The sequence below is a fragment of the Neovison vison genome, chromosome 6, assembly GCF_020171115.1.
Source record: "Neovison vison isolate M4711 chromosome 6, ASM_NN_V1, whole genome shotgun sequence".
NCBI classification, from domain to species: Eukaryota; Metazoa; Chordata; class Mammalia; order Carnivora; family Mustelidae; genus Neogale; species Neogale vison.
In genome coordinates, this window is record NC_058096.1 from 122,150,765 (window position 1) to 122,177,815 (window position 27,051).

The following is a 27,051-nucleotide window of genomic DNA, read 5'->3' on the forward strand; positions in this document are numbered from 1 at the left end:
AGAGGACTACAGTGAAACAGAAATACATGCTGGTTCTTTAAAACTGTCTGACAATTCTTGAAGAGGGCACGAGGAATCTAGCAAAAGGTGAACCAACTGCACCTGAGTTATTCAGTGTTATGTTAGATTGAGTCAAAACTCCAACAGATAAAAAGAAAAAGATGAATTTTGGGGGAAATAAATTATTTCAAAACTTTTTAAGAAGTCCCTAAAGAGGGGCACCTGAGTGGCACAGTAGATTAAGCGCTCAACTCTTTCTTTCCTCTCAGGTCATGATCTCCGGGTCCTGAGATGGAGCCCTGTGTCTGGCTCTGTGCCCTGTTGGGAGGAGTCAGCTTGCACTCTCTCTCCCTTCCCCTCTGGTTGTCCTCCTTGCTTGCACACACACATACACACACACACTCTCTCTCTTTAAAATAAACAAGTAAATCTTAGGGAAAAAAGAAGTCTCTAAAAAAAGGCAACCAAGTTTAGCAGAACGTTTGAAATGTCTTTATTGAAACTGTAAACTTACTTGGAAGCTAACTTCAATTTCACAAGTTTACATTACTTTTGTGTTTCAAAATCATTTTCCCTAGGAAAGAGAGGTTTAAATCTTTTTTTTTTTTTTAGATTTTATTTATTTATTTGACAGAGAGAGATCACAGTAGGCAGAGAGGCAGGCAGAGAGAGGGGAAGGGAAGCAGGCTCCCTGCTGAGCAGAGAGCCCGATGCGGGACTCGATCCCAGGAGCCTGAGATCATGACCTGAGCCGAAGGCAGCGGCTTAACCCACTGAGCCACCCAGGCGCCCGGAAAGAGAGGTTTAACTTATGATGACATAAAATGTGCTTCTGAATGTTTTTAGAACAATGAGCATTTTGGATAGGGATAACTTACTTGGTTCATTTAGAGAGGCAAAGAACCTCACTGACAAACATCTGGCTTACCAAAGCAAGTTTGTAGATATGAAGTAGGTAGACACTTTAGGGAGCTGGAAACAAAACCCTACAATTTAGAAATGTGCAGTGCTAATAAATAAAATCCTAAGTATTCTGTGTTCAAATGCTTTCATTGAGAGAATATAGTATAATACAATGAATACTGTTACGCTGAAAAGAAAAAAAAGAATATAGAATAATATAGCCCACAAAATTTAAATATGCAAAAAAGAGTTAAAACAGTTAAGATAAATTGCTGTATCAGAGGACAGAAAAGAACATAAAGATAATCATGTTATAAAAATATTGGGGTGCCTAGGTCGCTCAGTTGGTTAAGTGTCTGCCTTCATGTCATGATCCAAGGGTCCTGAGATCAACCCCTGTGTCAGGCTCCCTGTTCAGTGGAGTCTGCTTCTCTCTCTCCCTCTGCCCCCTGCCCTAACTTGTGCTGTGCATGCGCTTTCTCTCTCTCTCAAATGAATACACAAAATCTTAAAAAAAAAAAAAAGAAAAATTGAAAATGCCCAACTCTTGATTTCAGCTCAGATAATGATCTCAAGATTGTGAGATCAAGCCTCATGTCCTGTTCTGCACTGGGCACGGAGCCTGGTTAAGATTCTCTTTTGCTCCCTCTGCCCCTCCCCCTCTTTCAAAAATTGTTTTAGTTTTCTCACATACGTTATTTGCTTAACTATATTTAGTCTTCCTGTTATTACTAGTTGCCACTTTCACCTAGTCCTATTGCTATTTTAAGTAACAGCATTAATGCCTCAGAAAGGAAATACAACAGTATATATAAATTCAAGTAAATACACGTTTTTAGGGGCGTCTGGGTGGCTCAGTGGGTTGGGCTGCTGCCTTCGGCTCAGGTCATGATTGCAGGGAACTGGGATCGAGCCCCGCATCGGGCTCTCTGCTCAGCTGGGAGCCTGCTTCCTTCTCTCTCTCTCTGCCTGCCTCTCTGCCTGCTTGTGATCTCTCTCTGTCAAATAAATAAATAAATTCTTTAAAAAAATACACGTTTTATATTAAAGTAATAACATATATGTATAATTATACTATTATTTATTTTTACATCTACCAGATTGACAAAAAATTTTTAAAAAGCCAGACATTTCCAAATGTTAGCAAGATGTTTAGAGAAGAGAATCTTAATATATTGCTTGTGGGGTATAAATTGATAAAGCTACCTTGTAAAATCATCTAGCAGTATTTAGTATATTAGTTTTCTATTGTTGTGTAACAAATTACCGGAAACCTAGTGCTTAAAACATATTATCTCACAGTTTCTGTGTCCTAGGAGTCTAGGCACAGCTTGACTGTTTCATCAGCTCATGGTCTCACAAAGCTGCAATCAAGGTATAAGTCAGGCTGTCTTCTCACCTGGAGGCTTGCCTGGGGAAGAGTAACTTCCAAACTCTCTAAGGTTGTTGACAGAATTCATTTCCTCCTGGTTGTAGGATTGAGGGTCCTGGCTTCTTACTGGCTGTCAGCTGGAGGCACTCAGGTCCTAGAAGCCTGCCTTGTGACCCTCTTCTTAGGCAGCTCACAGCATAACATCTCACTTCTTCAAGCCGAGTAGGAGCATGTCTAGTCCCAGTCTGCTAAGATGAAATGTAATCATGGGACTGACATCCGATTATCTTTGCCGTATTCTATTGGTTGGAATTAAGTCAAAGGTCCCACTGACACTTGAGGGGTAGGGATTAATGCCACAACACTAGGCGACAAAGATCATGGGGGCCATCTTAGAATTCTGCCTACCACAGCTAGTGAAATTAAAGATGTAGTATCCTAGGCTCTAGCAGTTTCTTTATACACACAAAGATGTGTACAAAAATGTTCATAGCAGTATTGTTTGTAATAGCAAAATTATTCTTCTACAATTTTAAAATTTCTCAAACTACAAAAAGATAGAGTCAGAGAAATATTCATTAATAAAATATGTTGTGTGGTATGATAACATTTTTGTAGAAGTAACATATATATAGGAATTTTGCTTCATCAATGGCCTACTGTTGTTGAGCAAATCCTCCCAGCACTGAGAATAACTGGACAAAATATAAAAACACTAAGGCATGGAGGATCCACCATGACAGTGAGAATTTGTGTGTCCCAGATCTGGAAGAAAACAGAAACCATTAGAGGAAAGCCTGACATTTGCCATCACTTTTCCACCTGAGGTGATTATTAAGTCTGAAAGCAGTGGCTGAAAAACTGAGGAGAGCTTTTGGCTGTCTCATGGGGCTGAGGAAGCTGGGCCCAGAAAGAGAGGCGGGACCAAGGAAGAGGGCCCCCAGCTAGGAGTAAGGGTGAACTGGAAAAAATCTAGTTTTCACAAAGACCAAAGCCCAGCTCTGAATAATCTTAGTTCTGACTGGAATAAAGTGATCTCTCCACAGTTTAGCTGTGGTCAGGTATACTTGCCCCCAAGTTTCTCCCTTAGAACACCTTGCCTCTCCCCAATCCCCTTGCTCACACTGAATTCATCCTAAAAAACATACCGTCCACCAATGGAGAATGCTGATGTTGCAGGAAGAGATGCAGGACAAATGAATATTTCATAGCCTAGGATTCAGGTAGTGAGTGGTCCTCCCTCCCACACTTGTAAATGAATTAAGCTACCAGATTTCTTTCACGTTGCTTCTCTGTCAGTGTTTTAAATCAATCTGATAATCCATGTCACATGTGAGACTTTCTATTCTGTGACCTCTGTTTGGTTGGCTTCAGTCCTTCCTCTTTGGAAAGCAGTGTTCAAAAAGAATTCCATCAAATTTAACGGTAACATTATTTGTCCAAAATTTGTTTGCGAGCACTTGGGAGTGAAGCAACGATTTATGTTTTATTTAATTTCTTAATTATTTTTGATACTTCTCATACGTTATCAGGCAAAAGGGAAGGGAGAGAACAACAACAACAAAATACCCAGAAGCCTTTTCACACGTGCTGCCTGTGAATGCCTTAGACACGAGACATTGACTTTTGACACTTTTGCAATACTCCCTCAGCCTTCATTCATTCCATCGTTCATTCAATAAATGTGTATTAGGTAAAGCTGTTAGAGGCTAGTTATAGGCAGGTGAGGCGAGGATCAATTCACCTAGACATAATTGTAGATATAATTTTGCAATTCAACCTAAGTACCGTCCTGTGGTCACTCCACCGCGTTTCTGCAACCTTTGCCATTGACTGTCAATCTCCTCGAGACCTTCCGGATCCCCCGCTGTTCACTGGTTTCCCCCTAGCCGCTAGGACTTCCAGTGAAAGACGGGTGGAAAACTACAACTCCCGGCAGCCTCTGCAGCGGGGCAGCAGAAGAAAACGCGCAGGCGTGCGGGCCGGCCCCCGCGCGCAGGCGCTCTGCGAACGCCCGCTGAGCTGGGTCTCACTGCTGGGTGCGCGGCGGCGGAGAGCGAGGCCTGGTGAGCACCGGCGCTGGCCGGCTGTTGGAGCTTGTGCGCGGGAGAGGTACGGCGGGCCGGCAAGCGAGCGAGCGCCTCACCCCAGCATCGGCACCGGGATCGGTTGCCTTGAACCTGGTGAGTGCGGGGCCCCGTGGCTCCGGCCCCTCCCCCTCCCGCTGGCGGATCCGGCAGTCCTCGGCGGGACCCGGGAGAGGCCCCGGGGCGAGGGCGGGCGCCGGTCGGCCTCGAGCTCGGGTCCCAGGGCCCGGGCGCTCGCGGCTCGTCCGTGCGTCACGGGCCCGGCTGTCCTAACGGCCGCGCGGCTGGCGGAGGGGAAGGTGGGGGTGGGGAGCGCTGGTGTGATCGCCATCGGGAACGCCGGTCGAGGCGAGGCGGGGCGGGGCGGCGGCGGGGCTGGAACCGGCGTTGGGGACTGCGGGGCGCCGAGGCAGCGGGGCGGAGAGGAGGCGAGCGCTGAGTCTGCGCGGCGGCCGGGCGTGAGCGGGCGGGAGGTGGGGGTGGGCAGCGCAGAGTGCTGGGACTAAGGCAGAAGGGAGCGGGGGGCGCGGGTGGAAATCCTGATCGGAGCTGGAAGGGACGGTCTCTGGAATTCACAAGTTAGAGCCCGAGCGGGAGCCGGTGGTTGGGAGGGAGAGGGGCGGGGGTGGAGAGGGACGACTGCAGTTTACAGATGTCATAACAACACGGGCCTGAAGCGGCTGACCGGGGTGTGGTAATTATAGGAATGACTGAACTTCGTCTGCTCAGAGTGTGAGGGGTGATGTGAGGGAAACAGCGAAGTATGAGATGAAGCGCAAAATGGGAGGAGAAAACCCAAGGATGACTGGAGTCAGGGAAGTCGTTTGGAAGGAAAGTATTTAATGTGCCACTTCTCAGGGAAAGATTTCAGAATTGTGGGGTTTTTAGGTTTTAAATTCGGAATAAACATTTTGAAGTTATTTTTCTAGAACATGCTAATAAATTCTATTCTTAATTTTCCCCGTCCTCTTTTTCTTTAAGAAACAGTTCCTTCAAAACCCCTATTTCTCAGCAGTAGATGAGTAAGTGATTTTCCCCTCTTCTTTCAAGGCTCTTTCTTTCTTTCTTTCTTTTTTTTTTTTTTAAGATTTTATGTATTTGACAGAGAGAGAAATCACAAGTAGGCAGAGAGGCAGGCAGAGAGAGAGAGAGGGTAGAAAGCAGGTTCCCTGCGGAGCAGAAAGCCCGACGCGGGGCTCGATTCCAGGACCCTGGGATCATGACCTGAGCCGAAGGCAGAGGCTTTAAGCCACTGAGCCACCCAGGCGCCCCTCAAGGCTCTTTCTTGACAGTAACTTGTTCTTGTGTTTGTGATATTTTGAAACGGGTCCAGGAGTTATTCCCCCTTAAAAATTGAGGAGATGAAATTCTAACTTTTTTTTTTAAATTTTAACTTTTCAAAGGAAAGTGATAATGCAGTCTGTTGTAGTTTTACTGAAATCATTTATTCTTGGAGGGCACTGTGTATACCTGATTGTAAGATGGAGGACTTGAGAGAAAGGAATGAACATTTGCCCTCCTTTCCAGATACTGTGCTGAATCCTTTAGGTATAGTAAAACATCTAATCCTCATGGTAACTTTGAAGTAGATGTTAATTTATTTGATTCTACCGATAAAACTTTGAAGTAACTTATGTAAGGTTATGTAGCTCTTGTTGGAACCAGCCTTAGAACCGAAGTTTACTGCCATTTTAAGAATTATTCCTTAAAAAAAAAAAAAAAAAACAACTCTCCTCTTTCATGTTTCGTTCTGTTTTTTTTTTTGTTAATATTCATTTAGTGAATACTTAGTGTGTGCTGAGACTAGGGACACAGAACTGGTCAAAACACTTTACTATGTCATGGAAATGATAATCTAATGTAATGAATATATGTATTAACTGCATGGCATTTTATCAGTCTTTATAATTGAGCAGAAACTATAATTTATTCTAGTAAACAGCAGAGGAAGTTCAGATGGAATCAGACATGAGCCTTGAGGAATTTACAGTCTAGTAGAGAAACAAAACATATAAAAACATAGAATAAACTAAATGACAGAGAAGTAAAAACCTCTCCTGAAGTCAGTATACTTGCATTTTGTTACTTAGGTCCTCTTCATAGACCTATGATTTAATATTACGGGCATTGGCTTTTATCTAGGATTGGTACATAATAAAGGACAAAAAAAAATCTTCATTGCCATCCAAGACACTTTCTCATTTATTTATTGGTCTTTATAAAGGAGATAAGTTAGAGACAAATTCTTTTTAAGACAAATTGATACTTTTTTTATTTTAAACAAGTGACTGATTTTATTAGGTCATTTGTGTTTTGTAAGCCCTCCTCTTGCTCTTTACACTTTGGCTGTCAGGAGGTTCAGAGCTGTGTCCAATTTTTATAATTTTCTTTCTTCTCTTTTCTAAGATTTTATTTATTTGACAGAGAGAGAGAGCCCAATGTAGGGCTCCATGTGGGGCTTGATCCCAGGACCCTGGGATCATGATCTGAACCCATGGCAGATGCTTAATGACTGAGCCACCCAGGCACCCCTGTTTTTTATAATTTTCTTTAGCCTCAACTGTTATAAACTATACCAGATAGTTTGGAATTTCTGTCAGTTGTTTCCTGGTCTATTTTCTTTGTTCTCTATTGCTCTCAATTTAGTTTCTACCTTTTCCCTTTCATTTGAGATTAAGGATTATACCTTGTTTTTAGCTTCAGTTGTTTTAGCATAGTGTTTGTTAAATTAATGATTGTCATGATGATTTACGATGTTTGTGTTAAGTCTGTCAGATTGTTTTTAGAAATATGTGAGAATACTTGGTATAAAATCAGTTTTAAGACTTTGGGTCATGCAAGTAAAAGTGACTGACCTAGTGATAAAGGTAATTCCCTATTACTCAAAGTCTTTGTTATAAGATTGCTGTACTTTGCAGGTATTATGAATTCAGCCATAATAATGGAAGAAAACGTTGGAAATGGTAAACAATTCAATTAGCTGATTGGGGCTGATTTCATTCTGTTCTTGCTGCAGTAAGCAGGAGGTGGCCCCTGGCCAATGGGGGGGCCTGCATTAGAAACTTTTGAGGCCTTGCAGTGGAAGAGCAGGGATGAAGACTGATGGAACCTACTGTTCTGTTGTGTTTTTTTGTTTTGTTTTGTTTTGTTTTTTTAGCTGTTACAACTCCACAAAGGACTGTGAAATGATAAAATGTTTCTGACCTAGTGTAGTAGATTAATTAGGACAGTTCTTGAAAGCAGGCAATAATCCAGAATGTGGATAATAGGGATAATCTTCTTCACATAACAAGAATAGTGCTGCCCTTCATATACAAAGATAAGTCTGCTTACTCATCGTGATTGATTTTCCAGTGTGAGGAGGGATATGTGCTGAGTAGTCTATGAGTCTCTGTATTCTGACCAACAAGGCAGCTTGGGGCCAGAATGGGGGCTTGTAGCTAGGGAACAGAAAGACAAGCATGAGGGACTAACATCTATTGATGGATCAGGCATTACATTAAGTATTTTCACTTAATTATCCTTGCAAAACCACTTTGAGGAGGTAGTTTCATGTACAGGGTGATTAGGTAACTTGCCCTACTTCACATAGTATGTGATGGAGCTGGAATTCAGACAGGGCTATTTGTACTATGTTCACATCAACCATTGAAGCTTGATTTTTGTCTTAGTTTGCAGTTCACTCTCCAGAGCAGAACAAACTAGGTGTAGTTCTTTTAGCATCATGAAATGATACTGTGAAGATCTAATTTGCTAACAGGGGAAGAAAGACTGTTCAAGTCTTTGCTATATTGCCATTAACAAAATAAAGGTTTTTAATAAGAATACTGTATGAAAAACGACTGTCCCTTGTCCCAGCCCCTGCACTTTTAGAGCCTACCCTCCCCCACCAGCCCCTTTTATAAAAAAGTAGGCTCCATGCCCAGTGTGGAACTCTATGCAGGGCTTGAACTCATGACCCTGAGATCAAGAGTCAGATGCTTAAATGATTGAGCCACACAGGTGCCCCTACCTCTTTTTTTTTTTTTTAAGCTGTTTACTTTCATATTAATTAATAATTTGCTTCTGTTTTTTTCTTAATATAGCAATTTCAGGCGTTATTTGTTGACTTTCCTCTGTACACATTGCCTCTCCCATCCTCCCAGTATAATTGACATAGTTCTTTATTAAGTCAATATTCAAAGTGTTTACAGTATTATAGCCATGTAAATATTCATAGTTGCACCATGTACTTTATTATGATGTCATTTCTTCTGTTAACCAGTTTGTGTCTTTCCAGGAGTTAATACCTTTTTTTACCCTCCCTTCATTTCCCGAGATAGCTGTCCTGGAACTTGCCGTGCTTTTATTGCTGTCTGGACTGGTTATTTTCTAGGCCTGTTTGCCACCTGTTACCCTGGAACTTCTCTTTACATCACTCTTAAAATTCTCTCTGCCTTTCTCTAATGGGTCTTCTATTTCCCATATTTTCTTTAGCCTCCTGAGAAAGCATACCTGGGAAGTAAAAACTTTCTGACTGCATGATTGAAATAAATCTACATTCTCTCTTACCATTTCATCAATAATTTGGCTAGGTATAAAATTGTAGGCTTAAAAAGTTTGGAAGTCATAGCTTGTTTTCTTGCATTCCATTGTTGCTGTTGAAATCCAAAACTATTCTGATTATTTGTTTGTGACCTTGCCATCTTCTAGAAACTTTTCGATATGATTTTTAACCCCTGAAATTGAATGATAATGTGCCTAGGTAGGGTTTTTTGGTTTTATTTTGTTTAAGGGAACTCCATGGATGCTTACAAATTGGAAGCTTATGTCCTTTAGTTCTGGAAAAACATTTTTTATTATTTTTTGGACTTTAGGTAAAAAGGGTTTTAAAGTTAATTATGCTTCTCAGTTCTTGATGTACTATCATGAGGCTGTACAGGGTTCTTTAAATTTTCCTTCCATTTCTAAGCCCTATTTCCCCATTGCCCTTTTTAGCAGGTATCCACTGCATTGTGATTGATATATTTCTTGATTTATGTGAATTATTGAATCATTGTGAAATATGTTGTGTTTTGTGTCTGTGTGTATGTATTTAGTTTATGTATTGTAGACCTTGTTCTGTTTCTTATTTTTTTTATTCAACATTGTTTTGGAGACCTTTGTGTTCTGTTTTGTGTACATATAGTTGTATATAATGTAATTCCATAATATGCATCTACCACATTTTTTCTGTCCCACCTTGCTGGCATCAGAAATACACTGTAGTAAATATACTCTTAGTTGTATATTATTATGGACCTGTGTGAAAAGTTCTCTGGGGTATATATACCTAGGAGTGGAATTCCTGGGTCATAGAAAGGGAGCACTAATTTACATGCTCACTAGAACTACAGGAGGGTGTTTGCCCACATCTTTGTCAGTACTTGGTTTTATTCAACTTTCTAGTATTTGCCAGTCTGATGGATATAAAGTAGGTGTCTCATTGCTTCAGTTTACCTTCTCTGATTACTAATGAGTTTGAGCACTTCTTGGATTCATTCAGGTTTTCCCTTTTGAAAACTGTCAGTTTTTCCCTTAGTTTCTTTTTCCTTTGGGTTGCTGTTTTTCTTTTTGGTTTGCAGAAATTCCTTGTGGAGGTTAATTTTGAGTGGTCTGTTGATTTTAGGCTTGGAAAATATCTTCTCTAAGATATTGTCTCTCTGTTAATTTTGTCTGTAGTGTCTTTCCTTGAATGGATATTCTAAATTTGATACCTTGTTTCTTTGATAGTATGTTCTTCATCAGTTCTTTTGTTCTCTGTTGGAATTTGTATTATTTGGGTATTGGAACTCATAGGTTGTTCTTTTATTTTTTTTAAAGTCTTTTTAAAAGATTTTATTTATTTGGCAGGGAGAGAAAGAGTACGAGCAGGGGGAATGGCAGGGAGAGGGAGAAGCAGCCTCCCTGCTGAGCAGAGACCTTGATGGGGGATTTGATCCCAGGACCCTGGGATCATGACTTGAGCTAAATGCAAATGCTTAACTGACCACCTAGGCACCTTTCATAGGTTGTTCTTTTAATCCCCCCCTTTCTTTCCATCACTTAGTCTTTTTGTTCTGCTTCCTAAGAAATTTCCTCAGTGTTATGTTCCAACCTTTCTATTGAGTTTTTAATTTCTATCTACATTTTATTTCTTAGAGCTCATTCTGTGTTATAGTATCTTTATATTGTTTCATAGACACTATAATTCTTTTGAAGATTTTAATGATAGGTTTTTTTTTTTTTTTAAGTTTTGTTTTTTTCTTCCCTCTTTGTTCTGTTTCTTCTAAGTTCCTTTTTTTGTTGTTTCTATTGTGGTCTTTTCTCTATAGAGGCTTTCCCCAGCCATAATCATATATGGCTCTCCATTCATATTTAAGAGTGAAGTGCCAAAAACTGAACTGAAAATTCTGTAGGTGCGGCTTATTAAAGATGGTCATTTATGGGAGGAGGGGACACTATTAGGTCTTTTTCTTGGGCTGGTCAGTTTCCTTGAGAAAGAGAGCCTCCAGTCCCTTGAGGGGAGGTTATGTACACCTGGCTGCTATGTTTTGAGAACTTATCCTAGAAAAGGAGCTGGAGTTCTCGCTGTTCATCGTGTTCTTGTAATCCTGTTTTCTGTGTGGCATATCATTCCCAGTTTACCTGTACTGGAGACCTCCATTTTGGAGTCTCTTTAGATTACTCTCTTCAGAGTAATCTCCACAATTGTAGGGTTAGGAGGGATGGTTGCTTACTTCGGAGCAGTGGGGGAGGAAATCTGGCTGTGATGACTAGTTTGTAGACTTCCAGCTAACCTTCTGGTTTTTTTCCTCGCTAACCCTTCATAGGGTTATGGGAGTACTGCTTGTGGACAGTGTGAATCAGCTTCTTTGCAGGTGCTTAGGCTTTAGAGTTCTCCACTTTGCTAGTATAATATCACTTGACCATCTGTTTTATAGTTTCTGACAAGGTTTTGACATCTTATATGTGATTCTGTCCTTTTCTCTCTATCCCGTGGGTCATTCCTTTAAAAAAAAAGTTAAATTTTTTTTAAAGTTAAAATTTTAGTGTTAATTGGTCTACCATATTTACTGTTTTATTTCTTTATATAGACTTTTTTAAAAAAATTTGAGTTTAGTTGAAACAGTACTACATTAATACATAAACTTTATTTTCTGGAACGTTCATTCTTTTCATAACATTTGAGGGACTGCTGTATGCCTAGTCCTATACTTAATATTGAAGATTAAAATTTAAAATTTCTAGGGGGCACCTGGCTGGCTTGGTTGGTGGAGTGTGCAGCTTTTTGGAGGGTTGTGGGTTCAAGTCCCATGTTGGGTGTAGAGATTACTTAAAAATAAATTTTTTTTTTTTTTAAGATTTTATTTATTTGTCAGAGAGAGAGAGAGGGAGAGAGAGCGAGCACAGGCAGACAGAATGGCAGGCAGAGACAGAGGGAGAAGCAGGCTCCCCGCCGAGCAAGGAGCCCGATGTGGGACTTGATCCCAGGATGCTGGGATCATGACCTGAGCCGAAGGCAGCCGCTCAACCAACTGAGCCACCCAGGCGTCCCAAAAATAAATTTTTTAAAAAACGATTTTATTTATTTATTTGACAGAGAAAGACAGCACAAGCAGGCAGAGTGGCAGGCAGAGGGAGAGAGAGAAGTAGGTTCCCTGCTGAGCAAGGAGCTCGATGTGGGACTCAATCCCAGGACCCTGGGATCATGACCTGAGCTGAAGGTAGCTGCTTAACCTACTGAGCCACCCAGGCATCCCTTAAAATTAAAATCTTAAAAAATTAAAATTTCTGAGCTTTGTTAATATATTTCTGAGTTGTTAATATATTTTGGGAAGAAGGTTGCATCCTGTATGTGCTGCTTATTTTGAAATGTGAAAACCCTCATAAGTGCCCTGTGTGGTAGATATATTACAGAACTTATTAATTTCAGTAATGAATATGAATTGGATTAAGGCAGATTTGCAGTTTTTCTTTTTTCACATGAAGGAATGCTTTACATGCATTACACCATTTTGGGTAAAGATTTATTAAAAAAAAAAATCCAAGGTCCTGGGTGGCTCAATCAGTGAATGGAGTGTTAGACTCTCGATTTTGGCTCAGGTCGTGATCTCAGGGTCCTGGGATTGAGCCCCGCTTCAGGCTCTGCACTCAGAGAGGAGTCTGCTCTCTCCAGGATTCTCTCCTTCTGTCCTTTACCTTCCTCTGGCCCCCATGGGCATGCAGTTGCGGGCTCTCTTTTTAAAGATTTTTTATTTATTTGAGGGAGAGAGACATCATGAGGAAGGGAAGGGGAAGAAGCAGAGGGAGAAGCAGACTCACCCCTGAGCAAGGAACCTGAAGTGGCCAGATCGAGGCCCCCGGGTCATGACCTGAGTCGAAGGCAGATGCTTAACCTACTGAGCCACCCACATGCCCTTCTCTCTCTTAAATAAATAAATCTTTAAAGAAAAGTTAAAAAATAAAAATAAAAATTCCAGCTACATATATAAAGGAAGAGGTGGTTTGTTTTTTTTTAAGACCTAAAGTGTTCAATTAGAACTTTGATGAAATAGCAGAACATTGAGTTGATAAAATTCTAGCCGAAAGTGAAGAACGTACTTTTCAGTGTTTTAGGTAGGCTGGGAAGCTTCACTGTAGTAAATAATATGCTTTCAGCTCTACTGTTTGAAAGTATTTCTTATTGTATATTGCTTACTGTAGAAAATTTGGAAGATAGAGAAAAATATTAACTTGCTCTTTAAATTTTTATATACCACTTTAAATTATGAGTGTTTTTAAAGGTATAGAGAATAATATTAGTTGGGTTTTTGTTCCCAACATCCAGATTTTTTCATATGTTTGTATTATTTTTCTCATTTCTCAGTATGTCATTTCCTTAATCCTCATTTTGGAATTTTTAGGTTTACAATTTTTCACTAATAATTACAGTACAGCGAACAGTCTTATATTTACTGCTAATTTTATTTCCTCTTGGTATATTCCAAAAGTGGAATTACTGAATCCTAGGGTATGGGTTTCTAAAACCCTTAGTAAATATTTTCCCTTAAATGTTTTGCTATTGAGAAGGTCTTTGGAGAACACTGCAAGTTGGGAACCTTGAGATACTGGAAGGTGAGGTCAATACTAAGGTCAGAGGTTATAGTCAGCTCTTCAGTGGAAGAAAGTTTGAAGCTGGGACTTGAAAGAAAGTAGGTATTTCTATTAGATTAGTGGGGTTAGAACTCTAAGATGTAACCAGAGATGGTACAGTGAATCATGTCTGCAGCATTGAGGTCTCATAGGAGAGACTTAAGGCAATGTTTTTCAGACTTTGCCCCCACTAGAATGTCTCTAAAATAAAGGAACTCTTTGAATTATTTTATAGGAAAGGAAATGGGTTGGATATTTTCAATTTTACTTTTCTTCTCTAATTTATTAAAATCTTTTAAAAGGACCTGCTACCATTTGATTAGAAGTTGGTGGCAAATGAGTAATTAATAGTCACAAGTGAACTTAAAACCTTTTTATACTTAAATTCATTTATGCTTATATTTATAGGTCCATAACTTATTTTGTAGTCATACTTTCTTGTGGTCATGTATTCTAATACAGTTATGCTTGGTTTATATGTAAGTAAATTAACTGTATTAGCGTTTCATGGTGTTTCACAAAGAATATGGTGAATGTTAAATATTCAGAATTTTTAGTGTGTGTTTGTGATTTACAAACTGGGTGGATTGACTCAGCACCCTAAATATGTACTATCTTGAATATAATAAAATATAAAAAGATATACATTCCGTGTGTTGGGTATAGATTGATGTAGAATGGAGAGAGTATTTATTGACTCAGTCAAGGCCAAGGGATCTTATAGGACAAAGAAGTTCAAATTTGATTTAAGATGTGCTAAAGATTCATTCCTAGATCCTTAGGCATTGAAGTAATACAGTGAAAAAGGTGTTGAGCTTAATAGAGAGCTGTGTGAAGGATGGCTTGAAGAGCAGAGAGCCAGAGGTTAAGGAAGGGTGGGTTAGAATTCTTGGAGTTCTGTGGATATAGGGTTGGCAAGGACCGGGACTAGACTGGTGGTGGTGAGAATACACAGGAGCAGATAAAGTCAAACACTTTGGATAGACTAATAAGAAAATTTGATAACTAAATGAACATGAAGGAGCAAGTGGAAGATTTCATTTTGGAAGAGAAATGCATTTATATTTACCACCAAGTTTGCATCTGGCTTTTAATTTTTTGCTTTCTTGGCTTTATTTCCCTAGAAAACATGGAAAATTAGGCATAATGGCTTTAATTTTAAAGGCTTCTTGTTCTTGAGAAGGTATTTTGAAAAGTTATTAACAGAAATTTAGGATTTTTAATTAATTGTCTAAGTGATAATATAAAAATATTTGATTAGGATTAGGAAAATTTTCATGCTGTTACTTTGTTATTTTGTTTCATTTCTTCGTTACCCAAGTTCCTTTCAGTCCAACTTAAGCCCACATTTCAGCTGTATTTTGCGTTTTTGGTTAAGATTTTGCTCCTTTATATCGTTTTTCTTTTCTTCTTCTTTTTTTTTTTTTTTAAGATTTTATTTATTTATTTGACAGAGATTACAAGCAGGCAGAGAGGCAGGCAGAGAGAAAGGAGGAAGCAGGCTCCCCGCTAAGCAGAGAGCCCGAAGCGGGGCTCGATCCCAGGACCTTAGGATCATGACCTGAGCCGAAGGCAGAGGCTATAACCCACTGAGCCAGCCAAGCACCCCTATAGGATTTTTCAATTGCAGATGTATATCAGAATATATTTGGGAATCTTTGAAAGAAAAAGCAGAACACCAGAGACCTAGTATGTGCCTCAGGCTTACTAATCAAATTCTTTGGAAGGACAGTTTCTGTTTAAAAAACTCTCTCACGTGACAGATCAAATCCCCTCTTGAACCCACAAGGAGGGGGAACCAACCAATCTCAGTTACCAATATGAGTAAATACATATTTAAGATTTTTTAATATAGGCTTTCTATTTTAGAGCACTTTAAGGTTCATAACAAAATTGAGGGGAAAGTAGAGTTCCCATGTATCCCACTATCTTCCCCACCATCAACATATGCATCAGCTTGTTACAATTATTTTAATGGAACCAACCCTGATACATTGTTATCATCCAGAGTCCATAGTTTACATTAAGTTTATATTCATTCTTCATGTTGGTCATCTATGGGTTTTGACAAATGTATTGTGACAGGTATCCACCATTAGAGTATCATGCAGAATAGTTTCTCAGTGCCCTAAAAATCTTTTCTGCTCTGCCTTTCATCCCTCCCACTCCATAAACACTTGTCAACCATTGATCTTTTAACAGTTTACATAGTTTTGCCTTTTGAGAATGTCATATAATTGGAATCATACCCACATGTTTTTTCAAAACATTCTCAATGTGACATATACCCTGTCCTCCACAAAAAGGCGGGGAGGATGGTGTTATTTTACATAATCTCATTTATGGATACTGGAAATTTTTCTTTTTCCTGGAAATTATGGATACTAGAAATTTTTCTTTTATGGGTTTTTTTTTTTTAAATTGAAGTATAGTTGACACAATGTTACATTAGTTTCAGGTATACAAGGTAGTGAGTGATTCTATAATTTTATACCTGTACAGTGCTCTTAAGTGTAGCTACTATATGTCACCTTATAACATTATTAAAGTACCATTGGCTGTATTCCGTAGAAGGTGCTGTACTTTCATCCCTGTCTTACTCATTCCATAACTGAAAGCCTGTGTTTCCCGCTTCCCTTAACTTCTTTTGCCCATCCCCCTACTCCCCTTCCCTCTGGCAAACCGCCAGTTTGTTTTTTATATTCTTGGATTGGTTTTGCTTTTTTGCTTGTTTGCTTTGTTTTTTAGGTTCCTCATATAAGTAAAATCTTAGGGTATTTGTCTTTGAGTTATTTCACTTAGTGTAATACCCTCTAGGTACACCCATGTTGTTGCAAAGTCGCAAGATTCTTTTTTTTTTTTGTGGCAGAGTAATATTCCATTGTGTATATATATATATATATATATATATATATACACCATGTCTTTTTAATTCATTCATTGGTGGACGTTCAGGTTCCTTCCATATCTTGACTGTTGTAAACAATGCTGCAATAAACATATGGGTGCATATATCTTTTCAAATGAGTGTTTCCTTTTCTTTTTGGGTAAATACCCCATTGTGGAATTATTGGATCATTTGGTGATTCTATTTTTAATTTTTGAGGAACCTCTGTACTGTTTTCTATAGTGGCTACACCAATTTGAATTTGCACCAACAGTACATGAGAGTTCCTTTTTCTCCACATCCTCTGAAGCACTTGATATTTCTTATCTTTTTGATACAGATTTGACAGGTGTTAGGTAATATTTCATTGTAATTTTGATTTGTGGTATAGAAGTTTTTAAGAAAATACTAACATGGAGTTTAAAAGGATGATACACCATGGCCAAGTGTGTTTATTTAAAGAATCCATCTTTCAATATCAAGAAATCTATTAATATTTCACCATATTTAATATGTCAAAGTAGATAAATTTGATCATTTTAATAACCACCAAAAAGTGATTTGATAAAATTCAACACACATTTCAGGTTTTAAAAATTAGTAAAATAGGGACGCTTTGGTGGCTCAGTCATTAAGCATCTGCCTTCAGCTCAGGCCATGATCCCGGGGTCCTGCGATTGAGCCCTGCATTGGGCTCCCTGCGCAGCGGGGAATCTGCTTCTCCCTCTCCCGCTGCCCTTTCTGTGTTCTCTATCTTGCTGTCATCTCTCTGTCAAATAAATAAATAAATAAATAAATAAAATCTTTTAAAAAACCTAGTAAAATAGGTATGGATGGCTGGTACTTAGATGTCATTTTTTGTTTGTTTCAATTTAATTTTTTTTCAGTGTTCCAGGATTCATTGGTTTATGCACCACACCCAGTGCTCTATGCAATATGTGCCCTTCTTAATACCCACCACCAGGCCCACCCAACCCCCCACTCCCCTCCCCTCCAAAACCCTCAGTTTGTTTCTCAGATTCCATAGTCTCTCATGGTTCATCTCCCCCTTTGATTTCCCCCAACTCACTTCTCTCTTCCTCTCATGTCCTCTGTGTTATTCCTTATGCTCCACAAGTAAGTGAAACCATATGATAATTGACTTTCTCTGTTTGACTTATTTCACTCAGCATGATCTCCTCCAGTCCTCTCCATGTTGATACAAAAGTTGGATATTCATCCCTTCTGATGGAGGCATAATACTCCATTGTATAGATGGATCATATCTTCTTTATCCATTCGTCTTTTCAACAGTATCTTGGCTCTTTCCACAGTTTGGTGATATGGCCATTGCTGCTATCAACGTTAGGGTACAGGTGGCCCTTCTTTTCACTACATCTGTATCTTTGGGGTAAATACCCAGTAGTGTAATTGCAGGGTCATAGGGTAGCTCTATTTTTAATTTCTTAAGGAATCTCCACACTGTTTTTCCAAAGTGGCTGCACCAACTTGCATTCCTACCAATAGTGTAAGAAGGTTACCTTTCTTCACATCCTCTCCAACACTTGTGTCTTGTTAATTTTGGCCATTCTAACTGGTGTGAGGTGGTATCTCAGTGTGGTTTTGATTTGAATTTCCCTGATGGCTAATGATGAACATTTTTTCATATGTCTGTTAGTCATTTGTATGTTTTCTTTGGAGAAGTGTCTGTTTATGTCTTCTGCCCATTTTTTGATGTGTTTATCTGTTTTGTGACTGTTGAGTTTGAGAAGTTCTTTATAGATCTTGATATCAGCCCTTTGTAGATATCATTTTTTAAAAAAGTATCTCAGAACAGCAGTGCAACACAACTGGAGCTCATGGATTGCTGGTAGGGATGCATGGTGGTACAGCCATTTTGAAAAACAGTATGACAATCTTACAAAAGTAAGCATATTACCATGAGAGACTATGGACTCTGAAAAACAATCTGAGGGGTTTGAAGTGGCGGGGGGGTGGGAGGTTGGGGTACCAGGTGGTGGGTATTATAGAGGGCACGGCTTGCATGGAGCACTGGGTGTGGTGAAAAAAAATAATGAATAATGTTTTTCTGAAAATAAATAAATTAAAAAAAAAAAAGTAAGCATATTGTTACCATATGACCCAGCAGTGTCATTGCAGGTTGTTACCCAAGAAAAATGAAAATACTTGTTCATACAAAAACCATATATGAAAGTTTGTAGTGGCTTACTCATAATCACCAGAAAATGCAAACAACCCAAATGTCTATCAAGTGGTGAATAAAGTATGGAATATGGTGGAATACAATTCAGCAATAAAAAGAATTAATTACTGCTAGATAAAACAACATTATGAATATTAAATTAGTTGATACTGACTAAAAGAAGCCACACTCAAAGGTTACATATTGGATGGTTCCATTTATTTTACTTCCTGGAAAATGCAGAACTGTAGGGACAGAAATAAATCACTAAGTGCTTTAAGTGTTAAAGAGTTAAAGTGTTAAGTGTTGGAGTGGATTTACTAGGAGGAGACCTTATAGAACTTTTTCATAGTAAAGAAAATAATCTCTGTTTGTGGTGGTATTTACTTAAATGTTAAGTTTTACTTTATGTAAATTATAAATAATACCTTAGTAAACCTGACTTTTAAAAAAAATACCCTAGTTATCATGTTTAGTTAACAAAATATTAGACATAGATCAAAACCAGAAATGAGATAAAATTGCCTGCTCTAACCTTTGTTGCTTAATTAACATTGTAACTTTTTCCTGGAAGTACTAGTTAAATATTTTTAAATAGGAAGTGAAATGGAATACTAACTTTAGAATGGAGGAGGCAGAAGTTACAACTGTTTAGAGATATTAAATATTGAGAGTGTCAGCTGAAAGTATCAGAAACAATTCAGTAGCTGATTTAATTCATTGGCTGGATTAAAAAATTTATATATAGTAATTTTTTCATATATAGACAGTAGCCAATTAGAATATATTGGAAGGAAATTTCACATTTATCATTGCAATAAAAATAAGTGTAATACATGTTTAATTCCTGACCAAGAAGACAGTATTTTAAAGATGTTGAATTTCCTTAATCTATGATTAGAATGTTATCTGAATGTCTAATGACTATTTTTTCCTTAAGACAAAAATGATTGGGAACGCTTGGGTAGCTCAGTCGGTTAAGTGTCTGCTTTCAGTTCAGGTTATGATCCCAGGGTCCTGGGATCGAGTCCTGAATCAGACTCCTTGCCTGGCGAGGAACCTGCTTCTCCTTTTGCCTGCTGCTTCCCCTGCTTTGCATGCGTGCTCTCTTTCTTTCCATCTCTGACAAATAAATCTTTCAAAAAACCAAAAATGACTGGATTAAGGGTTCTTAAAGATTTTGGCCTGGGAACTTGTTTACACTCTTAATTTACTGAAGATCCCAGAGAACTTTTGTTTATGTTGCTTTTTTGTATTTGTTACTATTTACTGTATTAGAAATTAAAACAAAATTTTAGAACAGAAATACACAGCACACATTCTATTAGGTGTGAGAGTGATGAAGTCATCATGTAATAAAGCTTCTGAAAAGCTTAGGCGTGAAAGTAAAAAAAAAAGCATATATAAATCTTAGTATTACGAAAATCGTTTTCATGAGAAGCATTTTTTCACATATGATACAGTCAAATGTGGAAAAGTTTGAATCAGTCTTTAGTTAACAGTGATGGTGGTGGGGAACTGATGCACTCATATTCACTGGTGTACATTGGCACACTAAACACATTGTTTTATGGTGTACTTGGACTATCAAAATTTTGAGTGCACATACTTTAGATCTTAAGTTCCACTGTTTAGAATTCATTATTGGATATAATTGTAGAATATGTGCAAATACATGAAGGAGAATACTGATTACAGCATTGTTTATAATAGAAAATTAGAGACAAGCTTAAAGGTCAGTGATGTTTAGGGTTTGGTCATTACGGTATAAAAACTAGTATATTAAAAGTAATTTAACTCTGTAGGCATTATATGGAAGATTGTCCAGAGTTAAAGCAAAAGCACAGAATTGTGTTTCTAATTTCCCATCAGTAAAAACCAAAAGATTTTATAGTCGTATAACCAGTTTTTGAAAGGATATGCAAAGAGCTTGATGGTGGTTACCTTTAGGCGGGGGTACATTTCCTTTCTTTCTTTTTTTTTTTTTAAGATTTTATTTTTTTATTTGACAGAGAGAGATCACAAGCTGGCAGAGAGGCAGACAGACAGAGAGGAGGAAGCAGGCTCCCCCCTGAGCAGAAAGCCTGGTGCGGAGCTCTATCCCAGGACCCTGGGATCATGACCTGAGCCGAAAGCAGAGGCTTAACCCACTGAGCCACCCAGGCGCCCTAGGCGGGGGTACATTTTCATTTCACTGTTTATACCCTTCCGTATTGTTTTTTTTTTCTTTCTTTTTTTTTTTTTAATGTGAGCCGTTCTTCTAAAAGGGAAGAATATTTCAAAGGCACAAATGCACTATATGGATGATAGAAATTATTAGTTTGAGCATTAGAGTCATTTGTGAGTTCTTGGATACTGCAGTTCAGCAAAAAAAGAAAGAAAATGGGTGCTTGCTTTTCTCATGTCTGTGTACTTTTGAAGAGCAGTTTTTCTAATCCAGTCTACTTACTGCTATTCTTTATCAGTTGTATTTTCTAACGTCTGTCCTTTAATTTGTACGCTTATGTTTTGTGGGTCTTTCTCTTTTAACTTCAACTGCTGAAATTTTATCTATCCTTCAAAACCTAGCTGAAACACCATCTCCGTTATGGAGCTATACTCCATCACTTTAGTCAGAAGAGATTTTTTTTTTGAACCTTTAGAGCTATTTATAGCCATTTCTTCATTACATAAATATCAGGTGTGAGCTATATATGGGCTGGACAGTGGGAGTATGCTTTCATCTTCTCTTCACCTTAGAAGGTAATACCCCCATTGTGCAAATGAGGAAACCAAGGCTGACAGAATTTAGTATTTTTTCTACATCACTGTGCTGAGAAGTAAATTTGAAAACAGGACTTCACGGCCAGCCCTCTTCTCTGGGCTAGCTTCTTATGTCACTGTAATAAAAGGAAGCAAGTAAATAGTAGTTTTATATGAGCATTTCTTTCCTTTTAGATTTTTTTTAATTAAAAAAATTTTTTTGTGGTAATTTCAAGCTTATAGGAGTTTCAAGGAATGTACAAAGGTCCTCTTTTTACCCTTCACTGCACTCCTCAGTTGTTCATTTTACCTTTAACTCCATCTGTTTTATCACTTACTCTTTCTCTCTGTATATGTGTATTCCTGACATTGCCTTCCCTTAATTGTGTGCCCTTCCCGCTCCATGTTGAGTACAGGTTTCCATTTACTGAAGCCCAGTTGTTTTTTGGTATTGTTAAACTTTATCTAGGTCTTGCCCTGTTGCCATAGTCTTTCTCCTTTCTTTGGCCTAAAACTTCTGATTCTTGAACTTGGGTCATCATTGTAACACTGCTATTATAATGCTATACTGTGATACTTCAGAGCCAAAATACTACTTGCTTTAGGAATCCAGCTTTTTTCTCTAGATCATTTCTCAGTACCATTTAATGATTCCTTCATAATTATTTTCAAATTCTCATCTGCAATTTCTCTGCATTTCAAAAACAAAATACCACTGAGTGTATGTATTAGTCTGCTTGGGCAGCCATAAAAAATAACACATATTGGGTGGCTTGAACAACAGAATTCATTTTATCCCAGTTCTGGAGCTTAGAAGTCCAAGATCAAGGTGCCAACAGGGTTGGTTTCTGGTGGGGCTTATCTTCCTTACGTGTGGATGACTACCTTCTCCGTCTTTCCTCACATGCCTTTTTTTTTGTGTGTACATGGCAGGGGGAGATGGGGGAAGGTATTGCTGGTGTCTTTTTCTCTTCTTGTAAAGACAGTAATCCTGCTGGATTAGGACCCCACTGTTATAAACCCATTTAACCTTACCTCCTTAAAGGCCATGTATCCAAATGTAGTCGTTATGGAATTTAGGGCTTTAGTATTATAGTTGGTAGGAGGGAGCACAGTTCAGTCCATAACAGTAGAACATTAGGTTTATAATCAGGAACCTAGGTTCATATCCTTGCTGTGTCTTGTATTAAGTGTGTAACCCTGGCTGAGTCACTTAACCTTTTTTAGCATACTGAATCCTTAACTGTAAAGGATGAGAATAATTTTGCCTTGTATGTTTGTTAATAGATTCAGGTAAAATAGATGTTGCAACATAGCATGTTATAAATCAAATGATTCTCAATCCAGGCTTGCAGTAAAATCATCTTAAAAATAATTGTTTTATGAATTCCAGCCTGACAGTACAGGGAGCTCTACAGCCTCACTCCCTAGTAAAATTGGGGGAAACTTGAAAAACAGCTATTAAAAGCTTCAGGAAGTGATCCTAGGGCATACAGTAAATGAAGAGCTTCCAGTTGGAGAGAAGGTTTTCTTGGGAGGAGCAGGATATCAGGATTTCTTGTCCTACCCCTAGCTGCCTGGTGCTTAGGCCAAGTTCTGGGGATATGTGGTAGAGAGGTAGAGGACTACCTTCAATCCAGTCCCCAGTGTGGAACAGAGGCTCTACCTGGGTGCAGAGCTGGTGGGAGTACTGGGGAATAGATATCTTTTCTGTTTTCTAAGGTGGTGATTCCATGTCAGAAGAGGCAAGCTGGTAAGACCTCACAGGCTGCCACCTACCCTAAACAAAATAACTCCACTCCAGAAGGGGAGCTCTCAGAGAAGTGTGTTGTTGCCTGGGCTCCCACATTGGGGTTCTGGGTCAGAGATTTGGTTGGGTAGTTAGGGGGAAAAGCCTGTCAGAAAATAGCTCTTAATCTCTTCAAGGAATTGACTTACCAGGGAGCCCAGATAAGAGTAATAGCTGACTTCTCAGCAGAAACAATGGAGGCCAGAGGCAGTGTAATAATATATTCCAAGTACTCATAGACAAATACATACAGTCAACCAAAAATCCTGTATATCCAGCGAAGCTCTCTTTTTAAAATGACAGTGAAATGAAGAGTTTCCCAGATAAACAGGAACTGAGAGAGTTTATTACTAGCAGACCCTTGCAAGAATGCTAAAGGAAGTTCTTTAGGCTGAAAGCAGGTGATCCCAGATGGTAATTTGAATCCATATGAGGAAAGAGTACCAGTAAAGGTAATTTTAAAAGAATATAAGAATATGAATATAAGAATAAAAGAATATAGTATTTTTTTCTTTTTACTTTAAACTGATTTAAAAAGCAGATTTGGGGGTGTGTAGATGGTGCAGTTGTTTAGGTGTGTGACTCTTGGTTATGCTTAGGTCACAATCACAGGGTCATGAGATATGGAGCCTTGTGTTGGGCTTGTGCTTCACCTGGAGTCTGCTTCAGATTCTCTCTCCCCATGCCACTCCTGCTTATGCTAGCTTTTGTTCTCTTTCTCTCTCACTAAAATAAATCTTTTTTAAAAAGTTGTATAAAATAATATATGTATGATGTGTTCTTGGGCCTGTAAGGTGTAGAAATGTAGTATATTTGTAATGCATCTGTCAATAGCAGCACATTGTGAGTGAGTGGAGGCAAAGCTATATCAAACTAAGAAAATGACTATAGGTGTTAAAGTCATAATTATAATGCATTGTTGGATTTGTAACATTAAATGTAATATATATCACCACAATGCCATCAAATGGAGGAAAAGGCAATAGAACTATATAGCACAACATTTCTATATCTTTCTGGAATTAAGCTAGTATAAGTCTAAAGTTGCTCTAAGTCTGAAGTTAAAATGTGTATCGTAAGCCCTTGAGCAGTCCCTAGGGGGGAAAACAAAACAAAAAAATACAGTGAAAAGGTCATTAAAGAAATTTAAGTGCTGCATTAAGTAGTCACTTAATGCAAAAGAAAACAGTCAAAGAGTAGTAAAGGGACAAAAAAGACACGAGACACATAGAAAATGAAAAAACAGTCATAAATCAACTATGTAAGTAATACATTTTTTTCAACTATGTAAGTAATATTAAGCATGAATTGATTAAAATTGATAAAAGGCAGAGATGTCAGAGTGTCCAACTATATGCTCTCTACAAGAGATATACTTTAAGTTTAAAGATACAAATACATTGAAAGTATAAGGATGAGAATATATCTATTCAAACAACAACCACAAGAAACCTGAAGTGGCTATACTAATATCAGAAAAAGTAGACCTTAAAACAAAAAATGTGACTAGAGGGACAGGGATGAAAGAGCCAACCCATTAGAAAGGTAAAAGTTTTAAATATATATGGATCTAGTAACAGCACCAAAATACAAGAAACAAAGCCTGACAGAAATGAAGAGAAAAATAGACAATTTAGCAGTAATGGTTGGGAGACTGCACTATGCCACTTTTAGTAATGGACAAAACAACTAGGCATAAGATCACCAAAGAAACCATACCACAAGCCAGCTAGAGCTAGGAGACATCTGTAGAACACCACCAGCACCCAGCCACAATAGAATATATACATTCTTCTCAAGTGAATGTGGGACATTTTCAAGGATAAACCATTGCTAGGTCACAAAACATCTTAAAAGGGTTGAAATAATACAAAAGTTGTCCTCTCACTACAGTGGAAAGAAACTAGAAATCACTAACAAAACTTTGGAGAACTCACAAATATGTGGAAATTAATATACTTCCTAATAACCAGTAGGTCAAAGAACAAGTGAAAAGAGAAATCAAAAAATAGTTTGAGATAAGTAAAAATGAAGTTACCACTTAAGAAAACATGGAATACAGCTAAAGCAGTGCTTATAGGGAAACTAATAACAAGTAATAAATGCTTATATAAAGAAAGAAGATCTCAAATCAATAACTAACCATCCACCTTAAGTCACTGGAAAAAAGAAGAGCAAAGTAAACCTAAAACAAACAGAAGGAGGGAAATAATAGAGTAGAAATTAACAAACTAGAAAATAGAAAAAAATAGAGAAGATTAAGGAAACAAAAACTGGTTCTTTGAAAAGATCAGCAGAATTGGTAGGCCTTTAACCACACTTAAATAGAAAAAAAGAGGACTTAAATTACTTGAAGTACAAATAACAGATGAAACATTACTACTGGGATTACAAAAATGGAAAGGGTTATAAAGGAATACTATGCACAACTGCATGGCAATAAATTACAGAACTTAGATAAAATGGGCAACTTTGTAAAGATTTACTTATTTATTTTTGAGAGAGTGAGCACAAGGGGGAGGGAGGTACAGAGGTAGGAGAGAAAGAGAATCTCAAGCAGACTTCCTGCTCTGGAGTCTGTCACAGAATCGAGCTCACAGCTCTGAGATCATGAGACATGAAACAAAACCAGGAGTTGGACACCCAGCTGTCTGAGTTACCCAGGTGCCCCCCAAATGGACAAATTTTTAGAAAGATGGATACTGAAACTGACTTCTATAGACAGACCGAATAGACCTAAATAGCAAGTGAAGAGATTGGATTAATCATAAAGCTACCCACAGAGAAAAGCACAGACCCATATGGCTTCACTGCTAAATTCTACCAAACATTTAAAGAAGAATTAATGCTAACTCTTCCTAAAAACTGAGAGGGGGAACACTTCTCAGTTTATTTTATGAAGCTAGTATTAGTGTTACCCTGATACCAGAGACATCACAAGAAGACTACAGACTTCACCTTATAAAGAACACAAAAATCCTCTAAATACTAGCAAGCCTAATTCACCACATATAAAAAGAATTTTATACCACAGCCAAGTGGCATAATATCCCAGAAATGCAAGGTTAGTGTGAAGTGCACAAACCAATTAATATAACATATAACATATCAGGAAATAAACAAAAGTCACATTGTTCTCATAATAGAAAATAAATTTGATGAAATCTAACACCCTTTAATGATAAAAACACCCAAAAAACAAGGACTAGAATGGAACTTCTTCAACATGAATAAAGACACCTAGGAAATACTCAAAGACAACATCATACTTAATGGGGAAAACTGAACACTTTTCCTCTGCAATCAGGAATAAGATAAGAGTGCCTGCTTTCTCCATTTCTACCTAGAGGTTCTAGCTATGGCAATTTTGAAAAAAAAAAAAAAAAAAAGGAAAAGAAAGAAAAATACACAAAGACCTCAAGATTGGAAAGAAAGAAAACTGTCTCTGACAGATGACATGATTTTGTATGAAATGACTTAGAAAAATCCTAAGGAATCCACTAAAAAATACTAGAATACTAATACACAAGTTCAGCAGAGTTGCAGAATACAAAATTGGTATACAAAAATTTATTGTAATTTCTATAGACTTGTCATGAACAATCCAAAAGTGAAATCAAGAAAAAAAATTCCATTTACAATAGCATAAAAAATTAAAATAGAAAAAAATTTAACAAAGGATTATGAAACACTGAAAACTATAAAATATTGTTGAAAGAAACTAGAGAAGATCTAAGAGAAAAATATCCTGTCTGTAGATTGGAAGATTTTAACATTAAGATGGCAATACTCCTCACATTGACCTACAGATTCAGTGTAGTCCTTATCAGAATCCCAGCTTGCTTCTTTGTAGAAACTGACAAACTGATCCTAAAAATCATATGGAATTGCAGGGTGTCTAGAAGAGCCAAAATAATCTTGACTAAGATAGGAGGACTTATACTTCCTGATTTCAAA

The 27,051-nt window shown here is 38.0% G+C and overlaps 1 protein-coding gene across 1 annotated transcript in view; it reads left to right on the forward strand.

The window, feature by feature from the left end:
* The first annotated feature begins 4,295 nt into the window (after nt 1-4,295).
* The window catches only part of KPNA1 (karyopherin subunit alpha 1), a 69,090-nt gene continuing 46,334 nt past the window's right edge, over nt 4,296-27,051 (forward strand). Inside the window, exon 1 of the mRNA XM_044252220.1 lies at nt 4,296-4,458. The gene's annotated coding sequence lies outside the window, so the exon portion shown is untranslated. The remainder of the gene's footprint in view (nt 4,459-27,051) is intronic.